This window comes from Adiantum capillus-veneris, chromosome 23 (assembly GCF_014529385.1).
Source record: "Adiantum capillus-veneris isolate H3 chromosome 23, ASM1452938v2, whole genome shotgun sequence".
Classification (NCBI taxonomy): domain Eukaryota; kingdom Viridiplantae; phylum Streptophyta; class Polypodiopsida; order Polypodiales; family Pteridaceae; genus Adiantum; species Adiantum capillus-veneris.
In genome coordinates, this window is record NC_140953.1 from 126,591,912 (window position 1) to 126,602,020 (window position 10,109).

The following is a 10,109-nucleotide window of genomic DNA, read 5'->3' on the forward strand; positions in this document are numbered from 1 at the left end:
CATCAAGAATTCAAAGGAGGGAAAATAGGGATTCAAAGGGGGGGCTAGCTGGCTCTGCAGAAGAGCAATGTGCAACAATGGGCTTAAAAGACCCTAAGGTTCAGCCCATTAAGACTTACAAAATGCTAAGGTTCCAAAATTCAAAGGTTGTTTCCAAAGGTCAAAGCTGTCACGAAAGGGGAAAGGGGGACACATGTCAGAAGGCTATAACTTATGCTGCTTAATTTCCATTGGCTAGGCCTAGGGAGGTGCCATTGTGGGCTGTAGGATGAGCATTTAGCGAGGGGGGTCAACCAAGAGAGGGAGGGGGCTGATTTTTGCAAGGCATTATAACACACACTCACACAATCTCATGTGTGAAGCAAAGAAGACTCTCTCCTTTTCAACCTTTAATGGAAATCTTACCACCTACTCCAAGCTTGTGAGAAGGGAGGCCTACACCAACAAAGCTCCCACCAGGAACATATCAACTAAAGCACCGCCAAGCACAACATATTTCTCTAACAGTTCGTGATCAGCAATCATAAGGTGCATTCTCTCACCCATGTCAACATCTTGCGTAAGGCCACATGCCTTCTAGGTGCCATTGTAGGTGACTCCACCTGGAGACAGACCTTCCCTTTGTGGTGCAAACAAAACAATGCTTCCTTGCCACAACCATGTTGAAAATACCCTACAATCAACAGATTCCAACAAGTGAAAACATTCCAAAGAAGAAGTAACCCACTAAACTACATATCAATCAAATCTTTGCCAAGTTATGGTACTTGATCCACCATACTTCAAAGACACCTGTACAATAGAACTAAGAAGCTCAAAAATTGAACCTTAACTCCCAATCGGCGCTTGGACAAGATTGGTATCACTTGGAAAGCGAGCTACAACTTCACCAGTAGATATATCGATGTTAAAAAAAGCTCGCGTCTTGCGAAAGTAGCGCTTTCACATAGAAAATCCTTAATCATGCAACTTGTTTTTGTCCGGTGAACATCCACATTGAGACCCATGGTAGTCACCCACGAGGAATTCCAAACTCCGAGCGAACCACTCCGAGCTAACACAAAACCGAGCAATTTTTGGCAAAGCACCTTGAATATAACCACGTTGTATAACTAATGAAATTTAGGATTAAGTAAGAAAGCATCATCTCCATTGTCTATTTCTATGCCTCCAACTTCATCTATGCATCTTCTGCATCATCTATTTTTATAGCATCCAAACTTTAGTGTGCTTCCAAAACATCAATGGATGCAAAGATGTATGGTCTGCAAGGGCCATAAAGCAAACTTGATCTCAAACATTCTACATTCCAATATCAAAGGACCAATGATAGTGATGTGCCTACACTCCCTTGCCCAGAGCCTAGAAGTCCCACGGTCTATTGCAAAAGCGGCAATGATGATGATGAGGCCATGTGAGTGGTAGCCTCCTTGATAGTGGCCTTAGCACCGACAGTGACCTTCATCTTGGTTGGGACAGTAACATGCTGGAGGAGAGATATTAATGGCAACAGGGATGAGACGAGGAGGGTGAGGGCCACAACGTCACCAAATGCAATCTTGTAGGCACTCACAAATGACATCCAACCAAATTAAGTGACGCGATCACCAGTCTGACTCACCATGCTTCTACTTGCGTCATCTCACCATCTACTAGACTTGCCCCTCCTCCGATGATCCCAATATTACATGGATAACTGCATGCTCAATTAATATGTACACCACTGCATGCTTCCATGCTGAAGGAGAGGAGTGTTTTTGAGGGCCACAACATCACCACATCATGCAAGCTTGTAGGCAGTTACAGATGACATCTAGCCAGAACAATGATGCGGTCACCACACCCTTACAACTTGCGTCCATTCCATCGTCTCACCATCCACACCTCGCCGCCTCCCATTACACACATACCTGCATGCTAAGATCACTCCTTCTACAAGACTTACTAGCTATCATTCTTATGAGCTTCCCCCTAATGGCACATCTATCATTCTTGTTTGCAAAGCCACCTTCCTCACTCACGAATTACTCCCATGCACCCCTTTCACAGCGGGCATCAATTGATCAGGCCCCCTACAAGCTCGAACTGTCCTCGACTTGCATGTAAATGGCTGCCCATGCTAGCTGGGAGAGTTTTCTCCTTTTTGCACCATCTAAACCCCCCTTATCCTCCAGTGATTGTCTGTAGTTACCATTTCTTTATAATCTGGTGGCTCCTCAGGCCTCCCTTCACAATTTCCTCTTCTGTGCTACTTCCCTCCTACCGGTTGCCTTCCCCCATAGCTAGCTCTCAGTGCTCCAACCCTCAAATCTCTTCACATACCATCATGTCTTTTCTCTGGCTGGCTCATGATGCCAAAGCCTTATAGTTACGAGTTTTCATACTTATGAGCTACCTCACCCTCACCTCTTGCTGTAGAATTTAGAGAGAGAGAGAGAGAGAGAGAGAGAGAGAGAGAGAGATCAGCGAGACATTGCTTCCGATGACATGGTTAATGCATTGCTTGCAATTAGTAGAGGCCAAAATGTTGAGGAGCGCAGCGAGCATGCATGCGTGGGCACAAAGTAGGGCTCCGATCTTAGCTTGTGAGGTTAAAAGTCAACAGGTCCATCCTATCTGTGTGCTGCGAGGTCGACATGGCCTTCGTACACAAAGATGCGTTCGTAATATTTGAAACAACATTTTATTAGACTCGTTTGTTCACCATTTGCTCCTACTCGCTCCACTTTCCCAAAACTCAATTAATTAGCCTCGCCGATTCCAAGATTCTCTTTGAATTATACAAAAATTCTAAAACGAAAGTCCCTCCTCATCGGGCCTCCCCATCTACCTCGCTCTCTCTCTCTCACCTTTGCCCTCACGGCATCGCTCTCTGTCTCTCATCTGTAACACAACAAGAAAGAGAGAGATCATGTCTTTCTCTCTCAGTGCCTCTGCACTTATCTACCATCCCCTGCACTTGATGGCTCATCTACAAACGACTACGAGAGAGAGAGAGAGAGAGAGAGAGAGAGAGAGAGAGAGAGAGAGAGAGAGAGAGAGAGAGAGAGAGAGAGAGAGAGAGAGAGAGAGAGAGAGAGAGAGAGGCCTCCCATACATGGAAAAGCTTCCCGAGTCCATTAAGAGCATACTCCAATGTATGAGATCTCCAATTATACTGGATGGCTGTAAGAGTCCTTGTTCGCCTTCCGAGTATCAGCTGGCTCCATTGCCCCCCCTTGCAGTAGCCCAACACGTGGATCACTGTTTAAAATCAAACTGAAGCATCGCTCCAACTAAATCAATCGCTCGCAAACAAATCGAAGAAAGCATTTTGGCCACCACCTACCGTGAGAATTTGTGCATGGATGAATCTCCCAAATGCAAGAGATCTGTTCTTGCAAGATTTTAAAACACCCATAATTGTTGTGTTGTTTCAAAGAAACCCCTGTTTTGAAGGCTATTTCGAACTTTTCTTTTTCAACACGGGCTGAATTTACCACATTATATGCTGCAACATCTGGAGACAATGCTTCTCTTTGCATTTGCTGAAAGCAACTCAGCACCTCCTCACATTCGGCATACCCTGTGATTAAAGTTGTTCATACAATGACATCATGAGTCTGCAACTCCTCAAACACGAGATGCACTTTCTCCACACACACACACACACACACACACACACACACACACACACACACAGAGAGAGAGAGAGAGAGAGAGAGAGAGAGAGAGAGGAGCAGATTATAGGTTGCGCTCCCATATTGCATCGCACAAGGGATCTCTTTCTATCCCTGCACCTGTTCTGATGCATCGTAGACCCAAATCTCTCTCTCTCTCTTTGGTCTCCTCCTAATGCGCAACACGTCTCCCCCCCCCCCCCCCCCTCTCTCTCCCCCCTTCTCCTCCACATCGCTAGCATAGCTTTTTAATTTAGTTTTATGAGGGTATCTATTGAGATACCCCTCAATTCAACCTAAAGCAAAATTGGGCACGCCTACTGTGAATGTAATTTACAAAAGAAACCTACCTGTAGCCATCCACGCCGGCGTGGATGGCTACAGGCAGTTTCATTTTCTACAAAAGTAGTAAGTATGCTTGAGTATGTTAGTAGGTCTGCACGATCTCAAAAGAAATGGGGATATGAAGATGATGCTATAAGACCTAAGGCAAGAGGTTGGTGGCGAAGCAAGCTAGCTCGACCGCGGGAGCAGGCAATCGCACAGAAAGCAGCGAGCAGCCTCAGAGGGCAGCTCCGCTACCCTCTCGATCCACTCGTCGCATTCCACCTTCACCTGCTCATACTGCGGGTGCACCTCTGAGGCAAAGGAGCACGCCATCGCCGGCAGCTTTACCCCAGCTATCTCTTCAACACTCGACACAAATGGCAATGCCGGCCGCGACGTTGTCAATAGCGGGTCCGGACTCCAGCAGTCATTCTGGATCACTGATTCTAATTAGTAGCTCTGGCGCAGGTGCGCAGCTTGCTGCATTAGCTGTGGCCACCGCTTGGATAGAATGCACGAGCCTCGAACCATTGCCGTGCTTGGGTGGTATGAGGCATGATAATATATGCCTGTATGGCGATCTGGGTTGCGCCAGAAGGGAGGGTCGAACACGAGACGTGCAGCTGGCCTGCCGCCGCAAAAGCTGCTGCATGCAGCTCTACCAGAGCTTTCCACATTGATCATTTGTGGGATGCAACTAACGGCGGCAGGTGCCAGACAATTAGCCATCTCTCTCTCTCTCTCTCTCTCTCTCTCTCTTTTCTCACACACAATCCCACACGGCACACACCCACCCTCTAAACAAGAGGCCTATTCTTATACGACGGAAAAGCTATTTGCATATGCTCACATGTTTAAACCGTCCCTATCCAAGCATTGAATCATAAGGCGAGAGGTTCACGGCAAAGCAGGCGGGAGGGAAGATTTTGGGACAGGTGGCGTATCCAAAAATCTCTCCCCTTTGTATTCGAAACCGCCGATCTTGTCGATTTGAGAGATGGTGGCATGGGTAGCGGTTCCTCAAGCTTTTAAGCCACGAGCAAGAGCTCTCTCTCTCTCTCTCTCTCTCTCTCTTAATTTTCCTGCGTCGACTTCTGACCAAGGATGGAGAGCTCACGTTGAGGCTATAGTGCCTTGGCAGGAGAGAAGGCACAAGCAACTCTCTCTCTCTCTCTCTCTCTCTCTCTCTCTCTCTCTCTCTCTCTCTCTCTCGCGCGCGCGCGCAAGCTGGGAGTGAAAACTCTCTCGAGAAGCTGAGTGCTTTCACTCTCTCTAGCACGCAGGGTAGGACTGTCGCTATTGCAACAGAGGCTGACGCAGGGTAGCGAGTGGCGAAGGTCGAGGGTTTTAGAGTCGGAACAATGACAGGCGGACTCTCTCTCTCTCTCTCTCTCTCTCTCTCTCTCTCTCTCTCTCTCTCTCTCTCTCTCTCTCTCTCTCTCTCTCTCTCTCTCAGACACCTGCAGTCTTGTTATGAGGATGCGAGAGGTGGCGGAAGGGAAGGCCGATAGGTAGCGCGCAGCGGGGTTGGGCACACGGTGTGCCGACGTGTGTTTTTTTTTGTTTTGGGGGGGGGGGGGAGACCTAACAAGGGGTGGCGGAATCTGTGGGGGGATCAGGAAACTTTGAGGATTTTATTTAAGTATGTCAGGTCGATTATGAAAAAAGCTGAATTGACGAGAATGTTGGGAAGATACGTTTTGTCGTCCATGTGGTAGCAGTGGAGGAGGAAGAGGGGTCAGCGGCCTGACGAGTCAGGTGGATCAAGCGGGGCGGTCAAAGTCTTTATCTCGAACCTCTATCTGGAGGCCGAGTGGTGCATGCGTATGCAGGTCTCTCTTTCTTTCTAATGGAAATCTCCCACAGATGGTCCGACACCTCTGCCTCAAAATGTCTCTCTCTCACAGCCTATTTCAGAGTCGGTTGGCGGCTCTCGTAGGCTTTTAACTCTTTCTCTGTCTCTCTCACTCGCAGTGAGCCACCTTGTCACCTTCCATTGCATGCACCCATTTGCGTCACCGCAGATAGCTACAAACAATACAAAGAGATGGATATATTATTATTTTTTAAATATACATGAGAGACTACTTATTGTTGCTCCCCAATTTCAAGATATAGAAACGTAACATGATCTCCTTTCATCGTAAAAAACACACTAGAGAAGGGAAAGAAAATAATTGGAGAGATGAATCCATTGGGACATGCTAGTTGTTCATTCCAAATTTTTGATTAAGTATCTATGGATAGGAAAAGACGCAATAGCTTGGTTACCATGAAAACATTACCCTTATTTTGTTGCAAAGATGATACAGTAGGGTGGGTGGCAAAGTATACTCATTCATTAGAGTTGATTATGAGTCATTTCTTTATGGTTCTTCACCATATTTATTTTGGCTATTTTGATTTCCTGGGTGATTTCACTGGGTAAAGCATGTTTTTACTGTTAATGAAAATTCAATCAACATCACGGATATAAAGCGTTTCAAGCCATGGTCATTGTTTTTGTGATGGTCGTGCAAATATTCTATGATCTTCAAGGGGTATAAGAGAGGTGCGAGTCCAATTGAGGAGAGGAAGCAACTTTTCTAGATCCTGGAAGTATGACCAATTGATTCATTTATGTGACACCAAATACTTAGTTTGGCTCTGACTATACATGTTTTCTTTAGGGAGTCAGGGGCCAACTCTCTCTCTCTCTCTCTCTCTCTCTCTCTCTCTCTCTCTCTCTTTTAGATTGCTCGCTCGGTTGTTTCCTTGCTCGAAAATATTCGCTCGCCATATAGTAGGACTCGTCACCCACAAGACGATATAACCATCAGCTCCGTCATGCATAGTATTGACTAAATACCACGACATCCCCACTAACGTCGTCAGTGCCCAATAGTGGGTGTAGAACTAGGTACTAACATATGCTCCCCAACACAACACAAACCACACACACATACACACGCACACACACATGAGCATACATCAACACAAAGTTCAACGTACTGAGTTTCTGTCATGACTACACAGTAGAATGTCTATATTTCTATTTCAAATAAATTGTACTCTTGACGTTCTATCCTAATTATCCAAATGCTAAGTGCAAATGAGAACGTAGGCTTACCAGTCTATCCAGTCCCAAACATCACCCAGTCCCAAACATCACCAAGATCAAGTAGAATAATAGAGTGCATACTGCAAATAATCACCAAGAGGAAATGTTTCACTCAAGGGGATGGATATAACATCACTCCATGTCATCCATACTAAAGACAATGTAAACTTTGAATAATTAAATCAAGCTCTTTGCTTGAAAAATATTTAATGAAGCTGTTCAAAGAAAATAAAAAAACTAGAAAGAAAATCAAAGAAACAAACACATAATTGGAAAGGCAAGCCTTCCAATGTCATTCCTTTACCTTGTTGTTGTTGACTCTAACACAAGGAATAGTAGGAAACCAAAGCTATTAATTACCTTGGAGACCTGCTTATCCATGCAATCAGAGTCTGAAAACCTGCAGATCGAGGCCATGAGCTTGTCGAGGAAAAGACAAAACATGGGCATGGTTGCGCCATGCATCTTCCTTGAAGGGCACGAAGTTTCTGAGATCGCCACAACGATGAATCTGGTGCAGGGAATGGAGTGCCTCACCTCTAATGGCAAAGACAAAGGAAGAGGGTGAAGGCATCTCCTCTATGGCAGCGTTAGTTGCTCGCTCAGTGTCTTTATGGGCATGACATAGTCGTACATGACGCGGTGAAGTGCGGCTCCTCGGACTCGTGTAGCGACCTTGAGATTACCGGCAGCCTGTATCAAATGACGTAGGATGAACAAGTGATCATCACCGAGCTCAACAACTGTATTGGCAACTACAATGGGAGCTTTATTGCGGCCTTGACAGTTGGAACTTTGCAACCTCCTGCAGCAATCTCACCGCCACCTGCAAGGGTACTTCCATGGCGCCCACCCCTACCTCCCTCGACCTAGACACCTTCTTCTATGATGACGGTGCCGTGCTAATCCTTTGTTCATCTCTCTAAACCAAGATCTCATTATGGCTTTTGCTCATTATTGATCCCTTTCTACATTCCGTTTACTGGCTTAGAGCATCTTTCTATGAGAGAGAGAGAGAGAGAGAGAGAGAGAGAGAGAGAGAGAGAGAGAGAGAGAGAGAGAGATTAGAGAGGTTATGCCGGTCGTGTGAGTTTCTCGTGAGTCGTGGGCCACCATCATTTCCCCTGCTATGTGTTGCTACTAACATTCTCTCATCAAATCACGCATGTGGGCATAATGGTAGGGCATTACTCCCGTAAGCTGAACTTTAGGTCTAGGATTCAAGACCACCTTGGGTGAAACATGTGACCATTTTGGTCAAACTCATAGTAGCCGGTTCATTCTATTGGGTGACCGGTTCGTGCTAGCTTGCCATGATGGCAAGTAGGCCGGAATATAACCAATCCCCTCGGACTCCATCTCTCTCAGTGTTTCTAAAAAACGAGCGACGCTGCAATACCGAGCACCATGAAAAGCTTCTAATCAGTTGCACTATCTACAGCAGTGAGAAGGAGTGCTCAAGCATGGTCTGGAGCAGGACATGACAAGAATGCAGACCAAGCTCTTGCTTTGCATACGACGAGCGTGGTGCAATTGCACATTGCAGTAGAACTAGTAGTAATGGGGAAGCGGAGCTAGAAGTAGAAGAGCAGGAGAAGGAGAGGAGGAGGAAAGGGGCAATTTTGTGGTGCTACGCTCGCTCCCCTGCTAGATCACGCTGTCGGCTGGACAGGAGTGTGTGGAGGCATCTACCGCACGATGTGCTGCTAAGGGTTCTGGCATTCTTGCCCTTCTAAAGAAATTGGAGTTTCAAACAATGTGCAAGATGGTGTGCAGGTCATGGCATGATTTCTTCCCCCAGGGCTAGGCCCCTTTGGGCACTGGATGAGAGACCTAGATCTTTGTGATGAGGCACTATGTCCCCATATACTGGCCAGATACCGTGACCTCAAAGCTCACTCCACTTTGCCTTTCCCCCCTTCCCCCTACAACAATGTCAACAACAACCGGGGCAGGATCGAGTGGAGGTGGAATCACCTTCCTCCATGTGCGGCTATGGTGCAACACCTCATGCACAATGCTGGAGGCCTAATCAAGGTTGAGTGTACTGACAGACATTCCTTTGTCGTCTTTAACCCTCTTACCAAGAACACCAAGTTCATCTGCCACCTATGGGTCTCCAAGGCCTACAGCCACTGCACATCATGATTATAATATGCTAGATGATGACCTTTTTGTGTTGGATAAGCAAAGGGGTGCAATGTACACATATAATGCAAAGAGATGCATATAGAGCACTGTGAAGTCTTCAGTACCAAGGTGCCATGGCAAGCTGAACTTGGCCCTTTAAAGTGTTGTCAAATGCAAGGGCTGAATCCTATTGGTGGGGTATTTGGATCTTGTGGACAACTACGGGCGTAGGGCTGAAGGTCTCGGAGTGTGGGAGTGCAAGCTGGATGTCAGCCAGGGATCACCAATTGCAACATGGGTTGAGTTGGCAACAACTCCATATCACATATGGGAACCTTATCGAGGCACTCTTCCTATGGATAGATAGCGTCAAATCTGCTGCCATGTTGTTGTAAAGAATCGTATCATCATTTTACGAGTGTGGAGTTCACAACGGAAGTTTCCCTCAACAAATTTTGGCCTCCACTTGCATAGGATATGGATTGCGGATCCTGGATACCTCTACCCTCTTGGAGGGGAGTCAAAGATTATATAGGCTACTTTGTGCTCCAACCCTCCTGGAATGTGTGCCCTAGGGTATATTTCCTTAATCAACTTGCTTCTCTGAGGGATTTAATGTATTAGCTGATTGTGTCATGAAAACTGGGCTATATCCTCTTTAGAGTAGTATCTCCATGGCTTGCAAATTAGGAATGTCCTAGTGTGGAGGAGCTTTCGCTCTCATTTGCAGGAAAAGGAATCACTCTATTTAATAATTTATATTGGAGTGCAATGTTGAGAGCTCAAACTCTTTGGACCAGAGTTCCGTGAACATCCTTCTAGTTGATGGTCATTTTGGGGTGAGAGTCTTCTCCTGCAAAGTTCAAAATTTGCACTTTATAATAGGTTTCTTG

The 10,109-nt window shown here is 46.2% G+C and overlaps 1 pseudogene; it reads left to right on the plus strand.

The window, feature by feature from the left end:
• Positions 1–4,551: 4,551 nt before the first annotated feature.
• On the plus strand, positions 4,552–9,840 carry LOC147428508 (uncharacterized; annotated as a pseudogene).
• Positions 9,841–10,109: the final 269 nt, after the last annotated feature.